The 27,810-nt window shown below is 39.5% G+C and overlaps 1 long non-coding RNA gene across 1 annotated transcript in view; it reads left to right on the top strand.

Moving 5' to 3' along the window:
• LOC108446386 overlaps positions 1-27,686 on the top strand; it is a 45,915-nt gene extending 18,229 nt beyond the window's left edge. Inside the window, exon 2 of the long non-coding RNA XR_001861559.1 lies at positions 26,828-27,686. This is a non-coding gene — a long non-coding RNA (uncharacterized LOC108446386). The remainder of the gene's footprint in view (positions 1-26,827) is intronic.
• The last annotated feature ends 124 nt before the right edge of the window (positions 27,687-27,810 follow it).

The raw sequence follows: 27,810 nt of genomic DNA, 5'->3' as shown, positions 1-27,810 counted from the left end.
GGAATGAAAATACCCAAGCACAACTCCAAATTCTCTCTCTTTTAATGTTATGTGTTGTACACTAGTCTGTTAAAGGTAAGAAGTTTCATCCTTTGGATGGAAGTTCTCAGATGTGGGTATAGGAAGGATGTTGAATAGTTGTGCAATTGCAGCCATATGGTCATTTATTAATGAGAAGTGGCCTGTCTGTGGCCTTTGGTGAGTTGTACATGAGTCTCACAACCTGTTGAGAAATACTCTGATGTTACTTCCCTGTGCCCTGATTTATCTACAGGTTTCTTTTTTTCTTTCACTGCAGGTCTGCTGGGGCAGGGACTGTCATTTTCCTGTGTTTGTGCAGTAGCCAGGAAAGTGAGGCCTTGAGCTGGGACTTGGGCTCCCGCGTGCTGTCACAGTGCAAACAATGCCAATAATCATTATCACTGGTTATCACTCCTTATCACTCCTTATCACTGGTTATCACTCCTTATCACTCCAGTTCTGTACAGCACTGGCTGGGTCCTGGCTGAATATGTAACATGCCAAGATTTAAAGTCTTCATAAACCCCAAATCAATAATCCTCACCTTGTTCACAAACTTGAGTTTTTAAGCTTTCTCCCCTTCCTCCATCCTGGTAGCTGTTTCTGCCAAAACTTGTCCAGAAGTGCAGTGGGATGATTTTCAAGCCTGCTTCATGAAGGTTGTAACCAGGAATTTGATGTGTACACCAGCTTTCTTTCCTCTGTTTTTAACATTGAGTCGTGTGTGCGATTGCTTTCATTGCCCTGTAATCTGTCTTGCTGTTTTTACTTGCTAATTGGTTTCTAGGAATAATGGCGATCTTAAAAGGCACATCGTGTATTATTTAATAAGAATTGGACCCTTTTTTAACATCAAGTGATGCTTTGTTACAAAACAAATGACAGGTGATCTGTCTCCTTCCCTGCCCGCGGTTGTTAGGCAGTTGTTAGGTTGGAAGGCTCTGTGTACCTGGAGTGAGCTGCACATGCAGCTGCTGCTCAGTGCGGCAGAGGTGAGGCTGACAGGGTCACTCCCTGTAAAACAGCTTGGAACTGGAGCACTTTGGAGAGGAGAGAAACAGCTTCTAATTCTTTAATTTTATGACCACAGTCATCTAAATTTAAAACTTCTGTGATTTCAGGGATGATGAAACCAGATAGCTTGGGAGGTTCCTCCTTTGGGGCACATGAGAGAGAGAACCAGTCAGACAACTGGTACAGACAAGCAAGAGGCATCGAAGCAGACAGCATGATCACTCGAGCTGTGCAGGGGGGAGAGCTATATTTACCAGATACAAGTGCTAATAATGAGACTTCAAAGAGAGCACACCCTTTTTATTCCACAGCTGTGCTCTGCTATGCAGAAGAGACAGGGTAGTTTTCCAGTGGAAGTCTGCTGCATGTCTTTGCCTTGGGGAAGAAGTTCAGAGAGTAGAATTAGCACAGAATTTAAGAAAGGAATTGATCTACCCATAAAACCATTATCATTTACCTAAGAGATAGATACTCCTAAAGGATTGACAGAGTGGTGGCCTTTGGTCTTGCTGAAAATTCTTGAATGAAATAGTTTTAAGTTTACCCTTCTCTACTGTGTTCATTACCTTGTAGTCAAATATGACCAATTCAAAGAAGATGTAGGATAACAGATAATCATTGTAGATGCACTAACCTGTCATCATCATGTGCTTCATCTTCCTTAATGACTTGATACCTTATTAGATGAAAGTCCCAATCCAAGGAACCTCAATAATAACTGGTCAAAGGGAATAGAACACTTATACAAGTGAAAACACATAAACACTACTAGTCAGCTGAGGGTAAATAAATCTTCCGTTCTGATGTTTGGTCTGTGATTTGAAACTAGTCTGACTGCTGCTGAAAAGTGACCTCTGAAGATGGGAAGGAGGATGGTGTTCAGCTCAAATGCTACTGGGACAACCTTTTAAAGCCTTTAAAATGACTGTGAATATTTCTTTCCCACTGAGGTTAGAGGTACAAAGCAAGAAGTATCAAAGTTGTAAGTGCAGCTTTAAGGCAGTATCTTAATTTCATTTGTCAGCATGTTAGTTTTCTCCTGTTTTCTATGGTTTAGAGGGAGTTAAAAAAATTCATTTTTAAAGGCAAATGCAGAGTAGAGAAACCAAAATGGATCTAATGAATAGAAAGGAAATTGGAAAGAGGAGATGACCTGTAATGTTTGACACATAGCCTTGCCTTGTTTTAAACAGATTATAAATTACATTATTTATTGCCTCTGACTTATGTGGGACAGATTACTATTTAGGGGAGGACTGGTTATAGATGCCAAGGTAAATGTGATAGTCGTAGTAGTAGTCTTTCTTTGCTTCACTAAGTTAAACTTGGGATGTGCAGGATAAAGAACCAAATACCTGAGTTACCCGGTGCTAGTATAGCCAGTGTGTGTATACTGGCAACTCACTAACAAGTTGTTGTATATACAGGTTTCAAAGTGTTTTGAAAATAGATTTGCCATACAAAAGCTGAAAATAAAACTTGAATTTAAATCAAAGCTATGTTAAGGTTTCAGAGTAAGAGATATGTCTCTTAAGACATATTCTTTTCACAGGGAAAGGCAGCAGACATAACGTGAGGTGATCAGTGAAATTTTACTGTTTTCTTTAGTTTAAGAAATTGCATCTAAGGTTTTCTGGTGCCTGATGTGATCAAAGTGCACCAAACATCTAGAATTGGACAAGGTGGGAAAGAATCCGTAAGGTGAAGGGAAAAACGTTGGAGAACAGATTCATCTTAGTGAACTATTTGCACCTTTTGTTTAAAAATGGAAAATACTTATTCTGAGTGCAAAGCTTAATTAAATTGTGTGGAAAAGGAAAGATATAAATTTATATAGGTAGGAATGTTTGGGGATTTTCCCAAGAGAACTGGATCCTTTAATAATGTTAAAATTTTTTTTAAATTTAAAAGTTGAGGCAAGTGCCTGTTTAGAATTGTAAAATAAAACCCCATTATGTGAAGAAACAGTGATGCAGATGAATTGCTCTTTCCTGATACCTGAGGAATGTTGAGCTGCTGCTTCTCTGGTCAAGATGGAGAGGCTGCAATGCATAGCACCATGCAGCTTAAGGCTTCCAGCTATTCTCCCTCAAGTATTCACTGCAACAGCATTAAAATCTACTTTGTAAACTTACTTAGTACATAAATCCTCCCTGTTTTTTATTTCTTCCCCAAACTTACTGATGCTTTCTGTGTTTGATAGCCTTTAATTTGCTCCTGTTCTGAGTCTCCTACTCCATAGGCTGGTTTGCCTTTTTCATCTGCTTGTGAAACTGAACAGCAGCCTTTATCCCTTCAGAAAAATAATCTGGTCACTAATGATGGTGGAGAAAGAGAAGAGAAGCTGAAATGTAACTCCCACTTGAGCTCTCAGTCCAGAAAGCACTGGAAAGAGATTCCTGATAGCAAAGTCACTTAATACTTTTCCTTGCATTTAAGAGTGGAACACTTTTTGATTTTGCTTCTCTCTCCAGAAATGTGTTTTATCATCCAGCTATTTGGTGACAGATGGGTGGAGAATATGGCAGTGGTTTATTTGACAGAGAAGCACACGCCTGGTTGGGAAGAACTTTGCATAGCTGTCTGCGTGCTCACAGCTCTGCACTGGGCAGTCTTGTAGTGCAGAAAGGGCTTCTGTGGTCATTGTGAATCCAGGGCAAAAGCCTCTCTGTATTTAGGGTGACTTTGCCATGTCCATTACTGGGCATGTTTTGTTACTGCTGACAGGGCAGACTTGGAAGAAAACAAAACAAAGAAACTTCTTCTTATGAGACAGTGCACAGAGTTTATATACTTGTTTTTTTAATCTGAGAGCCAAAAGTAGATCTTCTACAGGTTTTCTGGTTTTAATCTTTTCGTACTGGGTAAAATAGAGTTATGGTGCTGGAAGGATAAATGCCAAACTAGGCTTCAGTGCTTTCAGTTGCAGAAAATAACACTTAATTTATACCAGAATGTACTTGCTCTGGGCTGCTACCAAGTATCTTAGCAATCAGAATTTCAGGAAAAGAAAGTCAGTACCTATCTATCACCAGATCCCAAACAGAACTGATTCTTAGAGAGTAGGTGTTTCTGAAAACAGATACGCTGAGCAAACATTCAGAAAATCCCAACACACATACTAGGGGAAGACAGAGCAAGTAGATTTTAAACCTGTTGAATTAATTTGCACTCTGGAGTCTGGAAGTTAGTGGGTTTATTTTTTGGGGGGGGGCAGTGAGTTATGGCATTTTTTCAGTAAGTATGATATCCTAATTGTTATTTGCAATGTATAAGCAAGCATCTTTGCAGATGAAAAATGCAAAATGAATGTGATATTTATATTTGTTAGGAAGCAGTCTGTGCCCACAAACCTGAAACAGAGTCCCAAGTCTACTAGGTATAGCTAAAAAAGTTATCTTTCTCTTGTAAAGTTACTGTCTAGACAACAGAATCTGATAAAACTAATATTTAAAATTGGGTATCTTTTTTGTCTGAAATTATTGATGCTCAAGAGAGCAGAATTCTCTGATTCCTTTGACTGACAAAAAGGGGAATGGAGCTTTGTTAATTTAAATTAACTTTTGAATTTGAATAAAGGTATTGTGGGTTTGGTTTTTTTCTTTCCTTTCACAGAGCAAACCGCAATCATATCCAGAAATGGAAATTACCAGTATTTTTTTTAAACTTTAGATCTGCTACTTTTACTATATGAAGTTTCTGTAGTACATTTTAGGGGACAGCCCTTGGCAATTCCACACATGATAAATGATGATTTCTGTGGTGGTTTAACAGTGCTCAGGATGCAGCTGAGCCAAAATACTCGTTTTCTAAAGATGTTACATTAATCAGAAAAGTTCTTAAGGCTTTTGTTTACAGTTGCTGGTTAATTTTCTTGTGATAAGCTGTTGTAGCCTTCTGATTTGGGTAAGTTTTTGTACAGTTTCTGTTGGCGTTATGATGATTCAGCTTGCCCAAATACAGAATTCTTTAGCAGAATAATCTTGCTTCAATCTTCAGTATGATTTTTAATTAGATGATTTTTTTTCTCCTAAGTTACTTGGATTTTACATTAACTCTTAATAAAGTGACAGTCATTTTTCATTGTAAGGTAAAAGTGAGGGCTGGTAGCTGACAGATACAAAATGACATTAGGAAGCCTGATGTCTGTCTGTCATGCTAGAGTATCACCAGAGTTGGTGTTACAAGATGTAATTTCCTCCATAGTAGTGTTCCAAGTAGCTCAATCCATGGAGTCTACAATTCAATGGACAATCCATTGCAGGCTTTGTTTGTCATCATCAGCCGTGGAGGTGTGATGCGTGGGTTTGGTTTGTTTTTTTTTAAGTTTTCTTCTTTTGCACCCAATTTGTGTACTGTTTGATAAATCTCCTGTATCTGGTAATTTTCCCACAATGATAAAACTAGCTCTGGTGGTCTTGATTGATCTCACTTGCCTTCCCTGTGGCTTCTAGACATCACTCAAACCAACAGCTTGATTTGTTACTGTGCACCAGCCCCAGAATAATTCCAGTTCTGGTGAAAAATGGTAGTACTGTTACTTTTGGATAGCTAGATGCTGTGTAAGTGCAGAGGAATTCCAGAAGGCTATCACATAACTTCAGTGGGCAAGAATGCGGTAGACTAATGTCAGCATAGGTAAACAGAGGTTTTTAAACAGAATTTTTTTCCAGTTAGGAAAAAATTATTCTAAATCATGCTTGTGTGATGCTGAACTCAGAACTGATGGTTGCAACTTGGAAAAGAGGCTTTGTGGTTGTCACTGACAGTTCTCCAGGATTATTGTCTGCAATGTAGACCAGCAGCAGCCAAAAAAAGCCAGAAAAACCTGGGCAGTGTGTGCCTCTTGCATCATCAGGAAAAGGTACTGAGGACAAGAAAATACCTTTTGTTGGTATTTAAAACACTGCTGTGCTCACCACATTCTGAGCACGGGGTCCAGTTTTTGTGCCCACATCTAAAGAAGGTAGAGTTAGTGCCTTTAATTTAGGGGAGGTACAGAGGAGGGCAGCCCTCAGTCCAAGGGGGTGGTATTGCTGCTTCATGTGGAGTTGCATCATTTAAAAGGTTTGACTTGGAAGGCAGGCGGCTGAGAGGGGCAGCAGGTTCAAGGTTTACAAAATCATGAGCTGGTGGAAAGGTGAACGCCAAGCTCTTGTTGACAGAAACCCTGCAGTACCAGAATTACAGGATACTTGGTGAAACTGGTTGGGAATCAGTTGAAGACAGATGAAAGAAGAAAGTGTTTGTTTACATAGCAGGTAGTGAATTTATGCAACTTGCAGCCAGAGGATGTTTTGAAAACAGGCCGCGTAGGCAGGTTCAAAACAGGGTTAGGAGAGTTCATGGTCAGCGGGGAGAGTGTGAGGGGAGTGGACCACAGGACATGGGCTATTGGTTCTCTCTAAATAGCATCTTATCTGCCTTGTTGGAGATGAAATTTGGACTAGATGAACCATCAGTCTGACCCAGCTGAGTATTTCTTGCATTTCTGAGCTCTCAAGCTTAGTGGGATCTTTTTGTCATTAACTTAAAATTCTGTTCTTGTTCATGGCAGGGTTAGATGGAAGGCATGAAGCCTCTCTTTTATTTTTTTGTATATTCAGTAAGCTGTACCTCCAAGGGAGACTCTTGGATCTAATTGTTTAATTCATCAGTGCTGCAAGCCGACATTGCTATTACTTCTGAATAAGCTGGAAAAAGTTTCCTTCTTTCTAGCTAGGAAAAAGTACTGTGAATGTGATTCATCCAGGTCATAATTTTCCTCTCAGATTCCGAGGAGAAGTTTGGGACAGTGCTCAGATACTAGTGATAAGATTAATTTAGCCTTAGCTTTCAGTTGTAGTGGTAAGCAGCTACACTGGTGTTTATGCAACAAGACTCCAAACACTCTTTTTATTACTTCATCAGTGGGACACACTCCCTGGTATTTGGTTATGTCCCTGTGTGCTCTGAGAATGGGGCGTTATTTAGCCCCTGCCTCGCCTCACAGTTACCAATGTTCAGGAGCGAGAGCAAAACCCACAGCTAGGAGTCATTGAATGTGAAGGATTTGAGTAATTCTTTTGCTAGAGAGTAGGATAGAGTACTACAATATTTTCAAGTAATTTTTTTAAAATCCTCCTTAACATAGTTAACTTCAGTATAGCAGTGCTTTGTAGGGTGGTAACCACTGGTAACTGGAAGACAGTGAGCCTAGGCCTACTATCCATGTTTTTAGATTTAATTTGTGTGGACTTAATATAAAAGAGGTTAATAAAGAGAATTTGGAGGTTTTTGCATAATATTAAGACTGGAGAGACTGCAAAGCTGAAAAATAGTGAGGGCATTCCTTTCAAAGGTGGTGGCATTTTGTTTTACTTTTACCATCAGTGTCTTACAACAGGGAAATAAATGCCCCATTTTTAATGTAATGTTCTACAGTGTCTTTTATCCTGCAGGAAAACTTAATGGAAAGATCTAGGTTATGTCTAAATCTGGACACTGTTGAGCTTCATCATAGCCTAATGTCAAGCTGCTGTAGAATCCATCACTATGAAGGCTGTGCTATCAGGAGTATACTATTCATGTGGATATATACATCTGACTTTTCCTTGTGGGGGCACAGTTGTCTTGGAAGAAGACTGAGTATAAGCCCTTTGAGAGCTTGTTCTGCTTTCTTCCTCCTTCATTCCCCGTCCCCACTTTCTCTTTCCACAACTGCAGTAAAATTTGATAGCTCAAAGTGTAAATTAATCCTAAGTTATAGAAGTCCTTCCTTGAAAGAGACTGTAAATATCAGTAATACACTTATTAGAATACAGAAAAGGAGCCTCAGTTTATGGAAGAAAGGGGACTTATTTTTATTTTTTTATAAATACTGAATAGAAGTGCATAAAGTAAAGCTTCCTCAATAAGTTCAGAAACAACCAACCAAAAGCCTCCCCAGCTTTTCTTCTTTGACCAAGAGAATGCTTTTTTTACTAAGTTATGAAATGCATCAAAAGTGTCAATATTTACTATTCTGTGAACAGTCTTTAATATTTACTATTTCAAGCAGCTCTCTACCTTTTTTTGTTCAGTTTTGAGAGTGTCTAGTATTTCTACCCAATACACTGAAAATACTAAATGTCAACACTGTATTTACTCATCAAAATAATCTTCTAAATTGCATTAAATGAGTTTGGTGAGGTGATCTAAAAGCCATTCTTGGTGAGTGGAAAAAAAGCACTAGAAGAATACAGAAAGATTGGCTGTTTACATGATGAGCACTGACACTGCAGACCTGAGCTTAGACGCATTAGGATTTTGGTTGGTTTGGTTCTAGTCACATCGTGCAACAGGGAAAAACAAATGTATGGAGAAAACCTCCTTTGCTTTTTGTCCCTTTCTAGGATGTACCTGCCTGAGTGACTGGAGAAATTGATCTTCCTACTTTCTAACCATCTTAGTGCTCTAACGATGGGGGAGGAGGGGGAGGATGGTGATTTCTTTTTTCTTCCTACAAATCATGAGCTGTAAAGAGTAAAGGAAGTGGTAGATAATGAAGTCTTCCTCAAACCTGTTTGGTTGTTTTATGGAAAGCTCCTTACAGTGTGAAGCTCCTTAGATTGCTTTGCTGATCCATTGATAGTCCTCCACTCCTTGAAATACTATATTGCTGCAACTTGGTCTATGCAGGGACAGGGTACTTGTGCTGGCTGTCCAAACTCTGAGGGACATGTGGAGCCACCTCTAGCACAGGGAAGTCTGCAGGGCCCACCTGTTGCACTGTTTTGCGTACAAGTACTCAGGGATGAACATCAACGTCTTCTGATCAAGTGCATCTGAGTCTGCTGAGAGAGCATTTAACAAATGCAGCAGAAGAGGAGCTGAAAGATGCTGGGGTTCCCTCTGTGGCTGAGTAAAGCTGTGAGCTGCACACCAGCAGTGGTGCATTTGGTGCTCTCAATATCCATTCAAGTGGCATTGCTCCTTAAGGCATACATACTGCTGTTCTGCAGATGGATGAGTAGGGATAATGTTACAGCCTGATGGCTACTGAAGGAACAGACCTGCAGCACAGCCTAGAAAACTGTAGCAACTTTGTTCAGTTTCTCTGTTTCCATGGAAGTTGTTTTTTTCCACAACTATACCTGTAGAGACGAAACTGAAATTTAATCCAACTTCCTAATATATATGTATTTCTATTGGCAGCTGTATTTGAAGCTTTCCTTGGCTATTTAGCTTTGAGAGGTTGACAAAGGCTGTCTGAAATACTCTGATAATGAGGTAACTAACCATATCATAGCATCTGAGGAAAGCTTCCTGGGTAGCTAGAGATGGAGGAGAAGCAGTGGAAAACATTCAGGTCCAAATCAGCTAGAAAGAGGGGAGAGCTGCACTGTGTTACTATGAACAGAAAAGATGCAGTCTGGTTGTATCAAATGGAGGAGTAGCCTCCCTGAGAAGGGAGAAGAGGTATGATAAGCTGTCAAGTAAGCCAGGTCCTGAGTTCTGGCTAGTGCAAGGATGGCAGCCTACCTGTGCATTTGAGGTGAGAATGGAGAAATTATTTCAATAAAAAGATGATGTTCTGAAGGCTACAAGTCTGTGTGCAGGTTGGATCCCTGTTTTCTGCCTGTTACAGCATGTCGAATATGGTGGTATTCCCATGACAGCCTCACTAATCCAGCTGCTGCAGTTAGGAGTGACTGTAGCATGATCACATGTGGAGATTACTGAAGCTACAAACTAAAGTCTGGCCATTGATATTTTGCACAGTCAAGTTCTCATCCCTGAAGTTCTGTGAGCAGAAAAATTCCATCTGTTACTCTTGGAGAAGTATGCGAAGTATCCACATAATCTCTTCAGCCTTTCTATTCCCACAAATCACAGGGTGCTTTAACGGACGTGGTTACCATGTTCATTATGAGAAGGCTGAAGTCTTGTTGCATAGTTTAAAAGTTAACTTTAACACCTTCTTGGATGTTATCGCAAACTGTGAGATTTGTGGGTTTTTATATTTAGCTCAAATTGTCTGCTATAATTGGCTTTGAGGCTGCTTATAGAAGGGTAGCTGACTGCTCAGGAAGCACGCCTGCATTTCATGTTACTTAAAAACATGCGTCTGTCTTTTTGTCATCTCAGAACCTGCTTTGCACAGTAAGATTTGTTGGCAGAACTCTTCAATTTACTTCCTTTATTTCCTTACTTCTGTAAGAATGGTATGAAGCTCCCTCTGCATCTTGTCACTTGGCCACACACTTGTCTTGACACCCCAGCCCACCCCTGTTGGTGCTCAGCTTGGCTCTAGCTTTAGTTTCACACAGCCAGGTGGCAGTGAAACCTGGAGGTGGTGGCTCTCCTGGGAGCTCTGCTGAGAGGGACCCACACAGCTGTGCTGCAGAGCACACCCATCCCTGTGCTGTGGCCATAGCCTGGCTTGGGGTCATTTGTCCCCGATATATTGTACCTTCTAATTACAGAAGAAAGCAGTGTCATGACATAGCTGCTTGACTTGGACTTTTTGAGTAAAACGAAAATCTATCTGTATGGCTGTGATGTTTTATACTGATAGTTGTTCTCAGTGCCTTGCTAGAACCTTTGGGTGATAAAGAAAGAAAAGTGAAAGTGAATTCCTTCAAAACATTCTGTGAATGGTGTTGAAACAAAATGTAATGCAAGTCAGAAGTTTCTCCCCCCAAATAAATGTTTTTTATTAATTTGCAGTTCAGTTGCATTCTCTCAAGGTTAACTATAGTCGTTCCAAAATTACAAAAATAAATCCATCTAGGATGATGGTTCCCAGCTGATGTGCAGGGACATGCAGAAGAGCCAGCAGGCTGTTACATATGTTTTGAAATCTGAAGTAATTACAGGTTATAAGCATACTTATGCAAGGATTTTGGCACATGCAGGTATATCATGGAACAGTTAATGGAGGTAGGAGAATGATGGGAAGACGGGCTCCTCAGAAGAGTTGAGATACATGGGTGTCAGGTACTTACCTGGTGTGGATCTTATTTCTTGCTTTGTTTTGTAGTGATGTGAACTTATGTTTTTTCGTTCTTGGTGTTACTCAGAGGTCTTATTGCACTTCATGGAAGTGTTTGCATATTTGTGGTAACCAGAAAAATTGCAGCATAATTATCATATTAGTGACATGTATGATACTCTTGCTTGTTCTTTATTACATGTGGTTACTATGAATACCTTGCTGTACATGAAACAGAATGAACACCATCTTTTCACTTTTAAAAGAACCCTCCCCACAGTTCATCATGACACACTGTATTAGAAACTCCAGTGCTATGGGTTTCTAGTATTGATGTAATTCTTCCTTTGGAAGAGCTATCCGGCTTAGCTGCACTCCCTTATATGATGCTTGTTCAGTTGGAGTGTAGAAATGCTTGTTAGTGCATAGCAGACCGTGCAGGAGGTGCAGCAAGGTTTCTGAACTGGACGTGCTGCAGATGCTGTGCAGGGGTTGGAGTGTCTGGCTGTCTCCCAGCTGCTGGAATGTGTGCCAGGCACATGCGCACACCCACCCCCTTCAACTTGGTATTGTAGCCCGGGGCTTGCTGCTTGTCTGTGCCTTGAACCTGAATATCTGCTTTTTCCGAAAGGAAGGTATGCATGAAATGATGGAAAAAACTATGAGGCACAGGGCCTGTTAAGAGATGCTCTGCACTGTGAATAGAAGGTGCTTAGTAATGGCCTTTCAAAATGATAAATCAGTATTTTTCATAAATGATAATATAATTAAAAACTAAACAATCCATTCCAGTATTTTTGCCTTCCCACCACCCAGCTGATAGGTTTAAAAATGAAGTATCACCTGCAGAAGGAGCTGCATGTTGTGGGGCAAGGAGTACAGTTAGTTTCCTGAGCTGAAAAGGGGCCAAATCCACAGGTGAAGAGGGTCTGGGGGAGGCCGCTCTGCTGTAACTTCATCTAAAGAACAGATAAATTCTTTTCAACGTCAAAGCAGGTAGTGAGTTCCCTCTTGGTAAATCAGTGGTATACTGATTTATAAATGTCTGCTATTTTCATGTTGTTTGTATAGCCTGTAAGATGGAGGGGTTGGAAGCTTTGGCGGGGTTTTAGGTGTGTAGACACAAGATTAATTTTTTGTATTTTATCTTATGTGGGCATACATGGGTACCAATACTTTACTTGATCTTCACAGAAACAACCACCACCAAGTGCAGAGAGTAGTTTAAAACCATAGGAAGGCTAAATATTGCTTGTTAACACAGTTTGATTTCAGTATTGTGTATACCGGGGCCTTTTGTAAGCATTTTTTTTTATAAATGTTAAAATCACTGAAAATAAAAGTCAAGGTATATTCTCACAAAACACCTGAGCCTCTCCGTAAGCTGTTTACCCCTTCTTAGCTCCTTGCCTAGCCTGGCTTCTTTTGGCTATGCTTGTAATGGAGGGTACAGTGGTACTTGAATGCTGCTTTGTTGCAGGTGAAGGCAAAAGGTAGTGCTTTAAAATGCTTTCAGCTCAAAGTACTGAAACACCGTTGCTCACCCAAAGGCTGTCCCTTAAGTGTTAAGTGACTCCAGTATCCTGTTTTACCTCTCAAAAGCTGAACCTCCAGGCTGCTTCAGGACAAGATCAATGGGAGCTTTGCAAACTCCTGGGTCATGTTTTGAGCACACTGTTTTCTAGCAATTGATAAATCTGCATATAATTTTTACCTGGAGCTGGACCATGGCACATACTGTAGATATTTGAAGGAAATGCTACATAAATTTGGCTTTATGCTAGCCTGTATCAACAAAGTATGAGTGCTTGAATATGTTGTGTGCATATATGCCTATGCTTATGTGTATCAGTCTGTGTGTACCTGTGTGTGTAGAGGGAGGGGGAAATAAAACCGGTTTGTGGCAAATGGAGGCAAAAAGTGGGATAGGTCACACAAAAACACACATCGAAATGACTGCAATATCAAGGCTGGTGGAAGGGGTGATCTGCAGTAAAGTAAAATGTCCCTTTTTCTCCCTGCCACCTGACAGTAGAAGCTCTGTAGTTGCTGCACCACTTGGAGTACCCTGTCTACTTGGGCTGCAGTTGAGTTTGCAAAATATTACAGGGAATGCAGTGTTTTAAAGCTACTATTGTTTTGTCCTTCATTAAGGCACAACATGTTTTGATTTGTATGGAGAATATCTTAAAGACTGGATGCTTCAGCAATGTAAACAATTGGGAACGGAAAATGCATCTGTTTTCTATTACAGTCTAATATTATCCTCATCTGTGGCTTCTAAATAATGGGCACTTGTTTACATATTACAGAATATGGATTACAATTTTATAAACATAGTTTATAGTTGCATATTGGTTTCCTAAATAAAAGAAAGAAAAGTAATAGTGGCTTATAGAAATGCTTGCACTGAGACAGTCCTGGAAGTCCAAAGAAGCAGCTGGTATCCACGGGTGGGAGTGTTAAGCCTCTGCTTTCTGCACTGCTTTTCCCATAGCTCAGATACTGCCTCTCTTTTTGCTCGAATCTGTTTGTTACTACTAATGACTTCTGTTTACTAAATTTAGGATTTGTTGTAAATGAAGATTACAGCATTGTTTTCCTGTAACTGAATCTGATTTGTAAACCCTTAAGCAGAAGAGACAGTCTTCTTCTTTGAATGTTTTAAAGCAAAATGTCAGTAGACATCTGTGTGCTTCCCTGGTTTAATCACTACATCTAAATTGCAGCTGTGGGATGTTTCCAAGCCCCTGTTTTCCTTTCTTACATTTCCATTAATTTTCAATGAAGCATGGCTTTGTTGAATGAATTGGGTTATTATTTTATGAATCTCAAATACATTGTGAACGGTAGTGGCCAGGTCAACATTTAAAATCCACAACTTTGAAATCTTACATATCTGAATGTATTATTACTTTTTGTTAATATGAGATTGCTCTGACTGAAAGAACAATGCAGAAAAATTTGGTTATTTAGTCCTCTCTTGAATGTCTAAGCTGACAGTACACTTAAAGCAGCGGTAAAGAAGTCATCTGAGCACAGAAGAGAAAGTAAGTGTATGGAAGCATGTGTGGCTATATTCCTAAGCCCGTGTGGAAGAAACCTGGCAAATAAAAAAACCAGAAAAAGATGGGAGGTTCGTGGGTCTTCTTATTAAAAATCTGTGTTTACAATGATGCAAAAATTGTCCTAGCAAAAATCTGATGGTCTAAGATGAGGTGACTTTAAAATAATTGTTACATTTGCCCTATAAGGAAGTTCAGGGTATTTTAGCTCAGTTGCTTATTCTTTTGAAAATGTATATTACAAGAAGATTTTTCACTTAAAAAGTCATATGAATATCTGTATTGTCTATATTTTGCATGGTAAAATAGCAGAACATCTAATTTGCTCATATTTTTGACAACTTTCAGTGCTTAAGGCAGAAATTTCCCATGCTTGTTACTAGTCCCCCTCCAGTTGAATTTCACTGGAAAGCTTCAGCTGAAAGAATTTAACCATCTTCAGTGAGGTGAGAACACCATCCCTTTTTCCTCCCTTCCAAGCACTGCTTCAGACAATACTGACGTTTTGCAGATTTTGAAGTGACCTTGAAGTTTGAAAGGAAGCAATTGCTCCATTTCAGGGGGTGTATTTGCCTGAAAGCCACTCTTTGTTATGTCAATACTCTGAGTAACTGAGAAATGCCAAGTTGCATTTACAGTAGAACTTGCTAGCCTTCAGGTATTATTTTGAAAAGCTATGGCTCCCACCATGTGAGCTTCCACAGACCCTGGTGCTGCTTTTCTCAGAGCAACCAGGACTTCAAGCTAGGAGAGAATCACAGACAAAAATGGAAGTCTGAAAGGCTGTTTTTTCTTGCTGAAATACCAGGACTTTGACATAGAAAAAGTTTCTGTGATTGTATTTCATCATATTGTCTCTGTAGAACAGGATGCCTACAGATGCTACAGAAACTCCTGACGTCTAGTTGTCATGATTCTTAATTAAAATTAAACATTCCATTAAACCTTATGCATAGTTGGTAACTAGAGAGAGATGAATACCAATTATTGAGACTGGAGAAGATGTAATAGAAAAACAATCATTACCAATACAGGATGTAGTTATCTGTAGAAAATAACTGTAGTTAGTTTTTCCATTCCCCTTCCATGATAATTCTTATCTCTAACAGTCCTCAGAATCTGAACTGCGAATCATAAATTTTGTCTGACAATTTGGGGGAGGGTGTTTGCTTTTGTTTTTGAGGCAGGGAACTGTCCTGGTTTTGGAGAGCTGTTTTTTCCAGTAATGCAACTGAACTACTTTTTAAATGCTACTATAGCATACTTTAGCTCCTTTTTGTATATACACACACTTATAGGCAGTGGTGTTACACTCTAACCTTTTGTACATATGATAAGTAGAAAATGCATGTTACAGAACAATGTGATAGGCAATATACCTTCTGATAGAATTCTAAACTGCAAAGTATGTATTTTTATATGATAACATATTTGTAGAGTTTTCTTTTGTTCCTTAAGCAATTTAAAATGATGAAACATATCTTTAGAAAAACTTTAATAATACAAAAAATCTGCTGTTACTGGAAAACCGATGTACAAAATAACATAGACTGAGATTTCTTTAGTTGCTGTACTGTGTGCTTTTTTTTACCCCCGAAGACCATAAAAATTGAAGTTTTATAACAAAAATACTAGCTTTATCTTAATTAAAACCTTCATTTAAGAGAACTGGACCTTAAATTAGAATATTTTTGGCTCTGGCACGAAGATAGCAGATTGAAAAGATACCAGAAATTGCGATGCTCTGCCATTCTTCATATGTCCTCCTTACAATTGGTCTTTATAATTTGGATTAAATTCACAGCTGTATCCAAATAGGGCTCCCCCCTCCCCCTTACTGTAGCAAGGACATTCAGAGTCCCTATCACTGGAGCTGCAGGAGTTTCCAAATGTGTACAAAACTTAAAGAACCAGTGCAGTATTCTGTTGGATAAGGGGGTGATACAGGAAGAACTTATAGGTAGCTTCTGAAAGCAGAAATTGTTTTAAAAGGGAACAAGCTGTAAAATGTCTTGAAAACTGCACTGCTGCTTGTCACAACCACTGATTATTTTTTAAATTATATTTTAAATTTTATTTTATAATTTCCCTCTATGTTTCAGGCTGCCTTCTTCCATCTCAGGCATATGTTTGATCTGCACTTGCTCCTTGAAGTATAATGCAGGCTTCTGTTTTTTAAGTTACATCTATAAGGCTGCATGGAACATTACCCTCCTTGTTTGACCTCCCACATGCGATACACAATCCATTAAATCTCATGTAATATTTAAGAATTTAATACATTCTTTGCATAACATAACAGTAATAATACTGACAGAACACTGCTCCAAGCAAAACTGCTTATACAAACATCTGATCTGTGAGCACTGGAACTAATGAAGCCGTGTTTCCTATAGATTTTTCTCATATATATTAATGGACCCTTTCCCCTCTGCAGCTTCTCTGCAGTCTGACCAGCAGTGCTGGGCTGATGAAGGGATGGATGGGTGCAGGGGTTGAGCATGGGTGCTGACCACCCTGCTCTCCTCTTCATTTTGGGGAGAGGTTCAAATGTATCATCAGGTACTTTTGTAATCACTGAGACTATCAGCAGGCCAAGTTAGTTACAGATTCTTTTCATGGTTAAGAGGACTGAGTGGTCAGTGGTACAAGTTTGTGTGGTAGGTTATGAGAAGAGAGAACCTTTCATTTTATGAGATTATAAAGTGCAGTGATACAGCATGATAAGGCTGGATTTTTATATGTTTTGTCAAGGTTAATGTCTAGTGGATGTTTTCAGTCACTGATTAACCAAGACATCTTAATAATAGATGATATCGTGTACAGATCCTTTAGTGTGTGTGCTAAGCCTTTAATCTGTACTGCTATATGCTTTTAATTTTCAATTGACTTATACTAATAGCTTCTAAAGGGTTATCCTTAATGCTGGATTTGACAACTCATGCAAGATTCATGGGTGACAGTAATAAAGTGTCTATCATCTAGTGAGATTCTTACTGATACTCTTGGGAACAACTTTCATTCTATGGAAAAAATTTCATGTGGCATTTTTTTTTAAAAAGTTTAAAATATCTGACTGAAAATTCTGAGATTAAGAAAACTTTCACCTACTTTGACTTTTGCTTGTGTAATTATGCAGTTCCATAATGCTAGATTGGTGTTGGAATTAAATAGCTAATGTGACTGTTGATTAGTTTCTCATTTGAAATCATGGCAGCTGAACAAGTGAAGGTTAGTCCATTTAGGCTGTTAGTAACTTTAAAATATAATATTGGCACTCATTCAGGCTTTTAGGATTTTGCTGAATGAAACTCAAAAGAAACAGCAGTAAAATACTTGATTTGTCTAATTGGTCTTTATAATTTGGATTAAATTCACAGCTGTATCCAAATAGGGCTCCCCCCTCCCCAAGTGCCTGCCAGGTGCTGCCTCCTCTACTCATGTACTTCAGACTTGAGATAGCTTCATTGTTTTGAATGAAATTGTATTTCCTTTGTGCCCTTTCATCACCCTATATTTACTACTTTCTTGTTACTATGGTTTCTGGAAATAAATTGGTTGACAGTTGTTTTGAAAACCTAATCTATATACAAACAAGTTTTTCAGTGTTTAAATGGTGCAATGAATAGTTTAGCAGTAGACTATCTCAGAGTTCATTAAAGTGCTCAGCATTGTTATTGAGGTTAATCCCATTGCAGTCCAGGGTATGTTGATTGCTAATTCAGTGGGAGGAGAAGGGTAGAGCTCTTGCTTTAACAGTAAAGGCTTATTTTCTGATGTTGGAGTTTTGTTGTCTTTTTTTTTTTTCCCCCAGCTAAAAATTCTACTGCACATAGTTTACTTAATTTTATAAATCTGTTTTAATGTGGACTAATGCTTAGCTGTATGTAGTTGCACTCAAATGTAATTTATTTTTATAAGTCTTGATACTTTTGCCTCCCACCCTTGTGTAGATGGGTTCTTGTAGTTTCAGACCATGTAGCACGAAACATACATTTCCCACATAGAACGTATTCTTCAGTTTGTAGGAGTGATCCAGGAATGAGGCACTTTTTCAGTTCTTTTTATTCTCAACAGTGTGTGGCTGGCCTGATGTTTTATTTATAGCACCTTGTCCAGATGCTGCCCTGCGTCTGTCTTCATGTGGGCACTGTCAAGAGATTACTGCCCTGCTGTCTGGCCCCTGGCACAGTCTGAACTCTGCTGTCAGGTAGCAATTCTCAGCTCACAGGCAAGGCCCTGAGACACAGGAAGATTAAGGCAGAAAAATTATTCCCTAGATGTTATAGTGACTGTGCATGTTTGAGACTTCACGACCTTCTCCTCCTCACAATAAAATTTCATGTAGAAAATAGATGGGGTTTTATATTTTCCTTGAGACTAAGACAAAGTAACTTGGGTAGAACTACAGAGCAAATCAAACCAATTTCAGAATTAGATTTTAGGTCTTTCTGCATGTGGTTGTGTGCTTGTCCACCTGGCTGTAGGTCGTGTACCCCAACCACAGCACTTTAGTGTTGGCAGCTTTTGAGTATGGCTGATGCTTTGAATTTCAGTTACCAGCTTAAGTGTCAAAGGAGTCAGAACACCAGATGTGAAGTGATGGGAAGAGGAAGATGCCATGTGACTCTTAGGGAAGTTTTGCAGTTTACAGCAGAGAGGGAAGGTAGAAAGGTCAGGTTGAATGAGTGCAAATTACTAGAAATAAATTGTGAATGTATGTGGATGTACATGAACATGTATTCTTACTGAAACAAATGATGTTGTATGTCAGTAGTTTTCTAGGATTTCTTATCATGGTCTACAAAGCAGAAAACAACGTGTCAAAGCAGTTAATGTAATGCATTTAATGTCAGACTGATGGCGGTATCTTGGTGAAAAACTGAATCTGTGGTTAAACTTGTTTTCTAGTCCAGCTTCAAGATGTAACAAACTTGGCTGTTGCTTTTTGCTTTTTACCAAAAGCCTTCTCCTTTCCCTTTATTGGAGCACAACCTCTAGTTTGTTTTCTGCTGTATGGTAATTTTTATATTAAGGCGTAGCAGATGGTGTCAAAATAATGGATTCTTCTACCCTGGCTTTCCAAACTTTTTGGTACAGTTTTGTCAATTTTATGATATTTCATTTGTTCTTATCCCTTCCCTGCTTTGTTTTCTTGGCATGCTTTTCACAATGTGTTTTCTAGTACCTCCTTATTAATCTTTTTTTGATATTTAATGCACTGTTGTTTTGAATTGAGGAAGTGTTTCATCCAGAATCACTGTAGAACTTCCTTCCCATGCTGCTGCCCAGATATGCTGCAGACTAGCTACTTAATTTGCACTGGCAAAATTTCAAAGTGCAGGTCAGCTGGCCAGGTTATCCCCCCGCGGGGCTTCTGTATCCCTTCCTAAATGCCATTTTTCTTCTGTCTGTTCTGCGTTTTCCCCTTATTTGTCCATTGGGAGGAAAATGGCTCCAGAAAAGTTGAATGGTGTGACTCCTTCCTTGCTTTAAGCTGTAACTCTCACAATTTAACACGTATCATGAAAACAGTTTCAAGGCAGTTTAGACTATTTATGTAGGGTTTTTAACATGTTGTCAGAGAAAAGTAAATCTGGCAGAAAATGAGCATTATGAAGTTGAGTCAGAAAAGCACAGGATAAAGTGGTAAGGTTTGGCTTCTGGAATGGGGAACCAACCCAGAGTGCCAGAAAGGCATGTGAAATACAAACTCACAGAAGGATAAGGATATTCAGCAGCTGAGAAATACTCTGATTATGTGGTAGCTACACTGGGTGTTATATGTTGTTGAGCTCCACTGCTGATGTAATTTAGTTGATATGAGCACAGCTTTAGCGCACTCAGTTTTGGTCAAAATTAACTGTGTATGTTTAAATTGCTGACAAGCTGAGGGGGTGTGAGTGCATCTAAAGGCACCCAGGTCATCTGCTTCCCTATAGTGAGAGCAGTTGTAATGATTCCCAGCAGTGGTGAGTTCTGTTGAATTCGAAACTGCCATGAAAATAATTTGATTTTAAAAATAAAAAGTTCTAAGAAAGCTCCTTTGAAGAACCAATTGCATAATGAAGTTGTTTCTGGGTTCCCCTTATTAATGTTGTTGATATTTGATTATATGTTTGATAAAGATAGAAACTGAGTAGTTTTTTTGGTGGTTTTTTTTGGTTTTTTTTTGTTTTTTTTTTTAAGTGTACAGCCATACAAAGTGCACTTCACCAGTGCTTTCTTGAACTAGGTGTGGGTTATTGGGTCATCAGGAGAGGTGTGAATGCCACAAATTCTTCAGGGTTACACTCTGCAAATTTGGTGAACTGAACAGTACAAATTCCAAAATAATGAATGATCCCAGTTGTTAAATTTGCAAGTTTATTTGAATCTTAAAGACAGAAGCAGTGTTGCCCTGTGAGGACTGAAGCTATTAACTAGGCAGTGCACATTTAGGGTTTGATACCACTCTCATTATGGCGGTCTGGGGAGGGGAGAAGACCTTGGGCCAGCAGCGGTTTTATCTGAAGGATATCAAACACAAACAGGACTGCCAAGTGAATTAGAGGAGCATTATGAGAAGATTTGGGATGAACTTGGAGTATTGAACTCATGAGATCCCTGGCTTCATAGTAACATCATTATTTTCAGTCCTGAAACAAAGGGAGGTTTTTCTTCATTGTAAGCTGGACTCAATCTTTAGCTGATTACTCAGATGGACTATTAGTAAAGGAAGGGAAAGATCCAGACCTGCAGTCCTTAGAAAATTGGAAGACACAAACATGAGAATCTCATTTATAGTGTCACACCTTTTAATGAGAAAGGTTCTGCCTTTTTGATTTCGTAGAAACTAACCAAACAAAAATCTACAGGCTGCATCTTGGATTTTTGTAACTTGAGACTGCTGGACAGTTGTTTTGTTTTATGGCTTGCTTAGCTGTGCCACCACAAGAAAAGTTGTAGAATTTCTGTACAAAACATGCTTTTGAATTTAAACTCTTTCTTTCTACACTTAATCTTGTTTCTTTTAGTCTTCAAAAAACCCAAAACCTCACTTCTTCTTTTTTCCAGAATTAAAAAGATGAAATATTTAATCAGAAATTCAGTATTTGGGTCATCAGTCTTGTTCAAACTCCTAATTGCTATTGATTTTGTGCAATAGAGCAGGAGATCCCTTCAGTATTTTTTCTACATAGAAACTCTGTGATTTCCTTTTTCCAGTATGTTTTTATACCAGTGCAGAGAGATGGCTGGTGTCGTCTTTATTGGTGGAACCAGGTAAATTTGACGTCCAGCAGCTTCACTCTCTCCCATGCCAGGTGCTCGGGGCAGGCAGTCCTTGGCTTCCTGTCTGTGGCAGCCTTTCTTGCTGACCTCAGTGATGGGTTTAGTTTTCTCTTGACTGCATTTAAATCAGGTTGACATGCTGTGAAGCTGAAATCAAACATACTAATTCTTTCCTGGGCAGAAGCTCATCCAAAGAATGTGTGTGGTTTAGTTTGTGCTTTCCCACTGTACTTACATCCCAGGAAATGGGTTCTTAAATGAAAAAAACCTCATTCTGCTCATCATTTTATTTTTAAAGTCTCATAGTTGTTTTTTCCCACCTTCTCTTTCTGGGGAAAGGAGGAAAATTTTCTGCTGTAGCGAGGATGGCTTTTTCCCCCAGTGCTATACATGAACTTTACCTGAACCAATAGCAGAAAGACGGTATCATCTGTAAATGGTCCTTAGGTTCCTTCCTCCAGCAGTGAATGACCTTTATGAAGACAAAACCGGGTGGAAACACCAAGTTCAGTTACTCTGCCTAGTAGGAAAGGATTTGGTGAAACCGAATCGTCAGTAATTCCCCATTTAAGACGTTCACGGGAAAGCTGAAATAGGCATTTTGGGGTACAAGAATGAAAAGCTTATCTATTAAATGTAGATTACAGCCTGTCAAGTTAAATAGCAATGTTGTAATTACTTTGTTTGCTTCTATTTGGAATTGCTTTTGTTAGACTCGGGCTGCAATTAACACACTGGAGCAGCCATTGTTCCTGCCTGCATTCCTTGGCTCTTTCAGCGTCGCTGGGAGTGGGGAAGTGCTGCAGCTTATTTGCATCACTTTGAAAAGGAGTTACTTGGGCTAGCGTAATTTCTGGTCGATGTTTTTAATTTCTCCGAAGGAGATACTTACCACGCCTGTGCGCACGTTAGTAATGCGGGGAAAAATGTAAACAGGCATGGGCTGTGCTCATCAGTGTGGAGAGCACGGAAATGGGGATGAATTCGGTAGGTGCGTCCCGTTTCGTTTTAATTAGCTGATGACTCATGCCGATGTCACCAAGACGAGCCTTAAATGAGCTTTTCAAGACTTTCTTCATGTGTTTACTTTGTGTCGGATTTCCAAAGACACCCCGTTATACCTGTCTAGGCAAAGGGTGCCCAGGCTGCACGGAGACCTCGACTGCTGGAATCCTGCATGAGTCCTCCCGAGTATATTCACAATAGCTCTCCTTTTGTTTCGAGCTTTTGTTCATGAGCTTTTTATTTTTTATGAGCTAGATCTGTTCATTATGTGGGAAGTCACTGTTTAATCTACACAGAATAAGGTGCTCTATATGATCCTAAAGTAAACAACAAATGCATTTACTTCTAAAACCTTTTATTTACAACTAGCAACTATGACAGGGAATCTTCAACTAGCTCATGGTTTCGAATGAGGTGTTGATGGGATGGGTACAGTTCTGGAGAATGTGTTTGGATTAGCAAGGTTAATGGCAGAGCTGCAAAATATCCTCATTTGGTAGATTTGGAAAAAATCTGCATTTTCTTCAGTCAAGAATCTTCTTTTCATCGACCTGGCTCTGTCACTTGTGGAGCTGTTTCCTAAATAGATGCCAGCTGACGCTGGAAAGGTGTCACAGTGTGCTGAGCAGGTCTGGTATTTGGGAGCTGTGTTTCGCCCTGCTGTGTTAATCAGTGACAAAGTAGTTGCATTTATTTGCTGAAATGATCGTGGAACTTCAACAGCAACTTCATGTTATTGGACTGTTTCGAAATTAAATGACCCTTTGGAAGGGCATTTCTATTGGTATTTTAGGGACAAGACACATTATTGGCTCTTAATAGTAAATGGAAGTTTAAGTTGGCTACTGGAAAGCCTTTTGCTGGAATATTGCTTGAGTTTTCATTTTCGTTTGCTTTATTTTTTCCTCCTTGGTTACTTTCAAAGAGAATGCAGTGTAAGGAAGGAGTAAGGATTACACTTTAAGTGTAGTTTAGCAACACATCTATGTTATGTATGAAAGGTCTGTTTAACTTCAGAAAAGATATATTAAGCTGTCTAGACACTCTGCTCTTAGTTCAAAATTTAAGTACTCTTCTTCTCCAGCTCCCCAATAATGGAAATAAAATGAAATATCAACTTATTTTTAGTTACTGGATTTAAGAATGGGATTTCAGCTGTAACAGGAACTGCAGCTTGCTGTGCTGTATCCATCCTGGACTAAGAGATTTGAGAAGGAAGCTTTGCCAGCTGGAAAGTGCGTCAGTGTTATCTGCATGTGTATTGTAACAGATGTTGAGCAGAGACTACTTGTCAGAGGTACCTTATAGTAACTTTTAAAGATGCTTGTTTGTTTCAGTACATTTTTCTTGCATCGCTAACTTTTTTCCATAAAGTCAACCACAAACTGCATTATTGGGGATTTCAGCTGAAACTTGTGGTGAATAGGAAGTAGATTAAACACAGGTTTTCCCTTTTCTCTGGTTGCCAACAGTGATGTCAGTAGTTCTAATGATCCTTACCTCAGCTCACTGCTGTCCTCACACTCTCTATTAAAACACTTGTCTTCTGCACTGTTTTGTGTGTTGTTAAGGAAATGCTGATGGCTGGAGGTATCCAGCTGATTACTTCATTTCCAAATAAGGTTCTTTCACCTTGAAGTACACTGTTAACAGTTCACTGAGGAGAGAGGAGATTCAGATTGTTTTGTCAAAAATTTGGGAAATACTCTTTTGAAGTCTAGCAAAGAACATTTGTATGCTAAAACTGAGGATGGGGCTTTGGGTTGGGCATGAGGCACAAATAATGGATTCAAGGTTTATAGGTTGAATGTATTTCCAGTGACCTCGGAGGAGCAGCTTTGCTCTCAGATTGTCTGTTTCCTACACATCTTTGTGCATTCAGACAGAACAGGCACCACTGTGCTGTAACAGTAGTGTGGGTTGTCATTCTTGGTTACTCAATTCGTGTTTTATTGAAAGAGATTGGTCAGAGGAACTGGGTATGAAAGCCAGTAATTGCAATCAATAGTTTCAGATGGTCCTTAGCAAAGATCCTAGTTGATTTTTTTTTTCTTTACCAAAATTAAAAGAAAGCAAAAGCTACTAATACATTTTTAGGAAAGGGTGACAGATTCCCATGTTGTACTGCTGAAGATCTGGAGGTGTAAGTAGCTTGAAACTGCTCCATGCCCCTGTGTCCTGTTATACCTGCACGTGACGTTTGTATGCAATTCAGCCTGTACCAGGTCATGTCCTACATGATTCTGGCTCTTCATCCTGTCTCCAGCTCTTGGATATTTCAGGCTTCTGTGATTTTTCACCCTTTTTGCGCATTTGCAGGACTATAATGTACGAGTGTTTGGGTTTCTGTAACTGTGGGTTTCTTCAGTTTTATTTTCTTAATTAATTCCTCTAGGAAGTGTTTTGTTTTTCCAATAGACTTGTTACTGTCTTTCTTCTCTGCTCTTCTGGCTTTGGAATCCAGGAATAAATGCCCTCCAGAGGTGGTTGCAATGACTTCTTGGCCATATTGATGGAATTGGTGAGGAATTGGATGGGACAGGCAATTTTGTTCAATACATGATGTATTTGAGTGTAGATGACCTGAATACTGGTGAAGAGGTGTAGAACTTGGCCCTGCTACTGCAAATCATGTATTATTTATGTACTTAAAATCTCTTAGCAGAATCAAGTCCGGCCATGTAGAAAAGCTGTTTCTTGCTGTCCTTCCACCACTTGCCCTGTCGGTGCAGAGCAGGTCAGACCTTTGGGCCCTGCTGGGGGCACCCAGCTGTTCCTCTGGCCCTGCTGGATGGGAGCTGGGTGTGGAACACCCACCTTGGATATGCAGCACACAAATTGCGCACACTTTGCTCCTCCATTTAAATGAAGCCATTTCTCCTTTGTTGCTTGTCTTTATTAATAAAGTATGGCATTACTGGCTAATTTTAGGTCAAACGTAGTTGAAAGCTGCACAGCTATGTGAAGCTGTGTATAGATATTTGGGTAGGAACATTCCAGTAGATCGCAATGTGAGTGCAGAAGAAAGTTGAAAGTAAATAAGAGATCTGTGAGATAATTCTCCAGGGAGTTTTCACAGCATGCCACACATCATTTTCAGGGATAGGCTTTCCTTTCACTTGAAGGATCACACAAAGTAAATTTTGTTTCTTGTGCAATTAAAGAATATAGGACAGGAGGTCTTTTCAGTTTTTTTACTTCAACGTGTCTATGGGAAGCCTTTATTTGTACTGAGGAAAATGCACTGTTTACCTATCTCTTCAGGAGCACAGTTAATATTGAACATAGAAATAGACACACTTTTATGTAAAATATGAGTCTTGCTTCAGCAGATTTTAGCAAAATTACTGAAATGTAAATGCTGGTAGTCCTCTAACTCCAGTTAAAAGACAAATTGTACTCTTTTCAGTGCTGCATGGTTTGGTCCCCAGTGGGTCTGGCTGCATATCAGTGGTGTGCAGAGAGGAGGCCAGGACTGTGGTGTGGGAGGTGCAGGGGTGGTGGGCAGTGGGAGACACCAGGGCTATATGTGTGGCCAGCCAATGCCACAGGACCTCAGGAGCAGTGGGAGGCAGCCCTGGTGCCCCAGCATGTGACCTCAGCTCTGTGTCCCCCAGCAGGGACTGTGCTCCCCATGGGGGCCGGAGCAGCTGCTGGCAGGACACGAGGCCATCCAGCCCTGAGTGCATCCTGCTTGGCGCTGCCTCGCTCCTGATCAGGGCCTGGGCCTTACAACCTGCCTGGGGAAAACCCGCAGAAAAGCAGAGTCCAGAGGACCTGCTGACCCAGACTGGTGCACTGTGCGCTGGGTCAGGGAGGCTGCAGCCAGCAGATGAGAAATGGGAGGACAGGGTCAAAAGCAGTTTCTGGCATTCATTCCCCACTAAACCTGTGCTGTGCATTATCGGGGTTGCAGCACTTCTCTCAGAGAGAAGCAGAAAATTGATAAATTCATGGACTTCACCAGGATTTTCTGCGTACAATTTTTTTTAGAACTTGTATGTCAAATAGGGAATGGTCATGCTGCACCCTGAATGCTCCATTCCCTGGTCATCCTTCCCAGGCAAACTGTGGTGTTTGCAGGTGGCCAGGAAGGCCTCTCGTAGGGCCTGACATTCAGTGGATCTTTCTTGTAGCTGGTAAAAACGCCAACAGCAGGCTGGTGTTTAGAGCTTTCCTTTCTCTTGTCACAGGAGCTTGTCAGAGTTAATCAGTATGGACACTTAAATTGTTTCTGCTTAGGTGAATCTCTTGCAAGTTTTAAATGTGTTTCTGACTACTTTGAATTTCATTGCCAACATCTGTTTTAAATGCTTTTGGGATTCACATGCTTGAGTACAGTTCAACTGTGTATGCCATAATTTTTCAAGGTGCTAACACTTTCAGTTTGGATGATAACTCTTTTAAAGAGAAAAAAAAAGGAGGGGGAGGGAAATAATTGCAGAAAAGTTTTAAAGTGCCCATGATGCTAATTTTCTTCCTCTTTCAATTTCAGAATGATGACCTACACAACCTCAACAAATCCTTCTTTTAAACTCATGGGTATCAAGACTATAAATGTTTCATGCTATCACAACTAGGACCTCACCTCCTCCTCCTCTTCCTCTGTAAATGGGTACGATACATCCAGTTCAGTTTGTTTACTTTACACAAACCTCAGGAGTTGTTGACTGAGCTGCACATCCTGTGTTGTGCCAAGCAGAAGCACTGTGACACCTGGACAACAAGTCTCTCTTATTTCATCCTCTACCATAAGGACTTAGCTGGCCACATGAACTGATGTGCCCACCACTACATCATGGTGAGAATGGGTATTTTACTAGCACATTTACACAACTTCATTTGCTGCTGAAAACCTGTATGACAAATCATCATTGTAAATTATTGCATACAAAACTTAATGTTGGTTGAAGAGTATTAAATATTTAACATAGGTTTTGATTTATACATGTACTTTTTTAATTAAAATGTAACTTTTCCTACAGCACATCTTTTTTGATGTGGAACTGAGGTATACTATATTCTGTTGTAAACAGAGTGGGGAACCTGCTTAAAACAAGGCTTCTAAGAATAGAGTAGGGTACTATTCTTGTTTTAAGATTGTAATTCAGAAAATAATATAATACGAGTCATTGGTCCCTGGGCCTTGATTGTACAGTCATATTTACTGATACTATCAGTTGTAAGATAACCCTGATGTTGAGTTGAATTCTTTCCAAAAGAAAACTAATTTTGTACTCCTTGTAAAATAATAGTCTGTATTAACTACAATGAAGACAAACATTACTGTACATGGGTATTTACAAGTGTCAACTTTAATTCATCAATTGCACAGGAACTGACAAAAAAAATCAGAAAAAAGAAATCAAAGTCTTCCATTGTACATATTATAAAGAAGAAAAACAAAAAAAAACAACCAACAGGAAACCACAAAGCAAAATGGAAACAAAAAAGGGTGAACTTTTTAAATTGACTCTT

The sequence above is a fragment of the Corvus brachyrhynchos genome, unplaced genomic scaffold (genome assembly GCF_000691975.1).
Source record: "Corvus brachyrhynchos isolate BGI_N302 unplaced genomic scaffold, ASM69197v1 scaffold435, whole genome shotgun sequence".
NCBI lineage: Eukaryota > Metazoa > Chordata > Aves > Passeriformes > Corvidae > Corvus > Corvus brachyrhynchos.
Note: the sequence above shows the minus strand (reverse complement) of the source record. Positions and strands in the feature narration are given on the sequence as shown.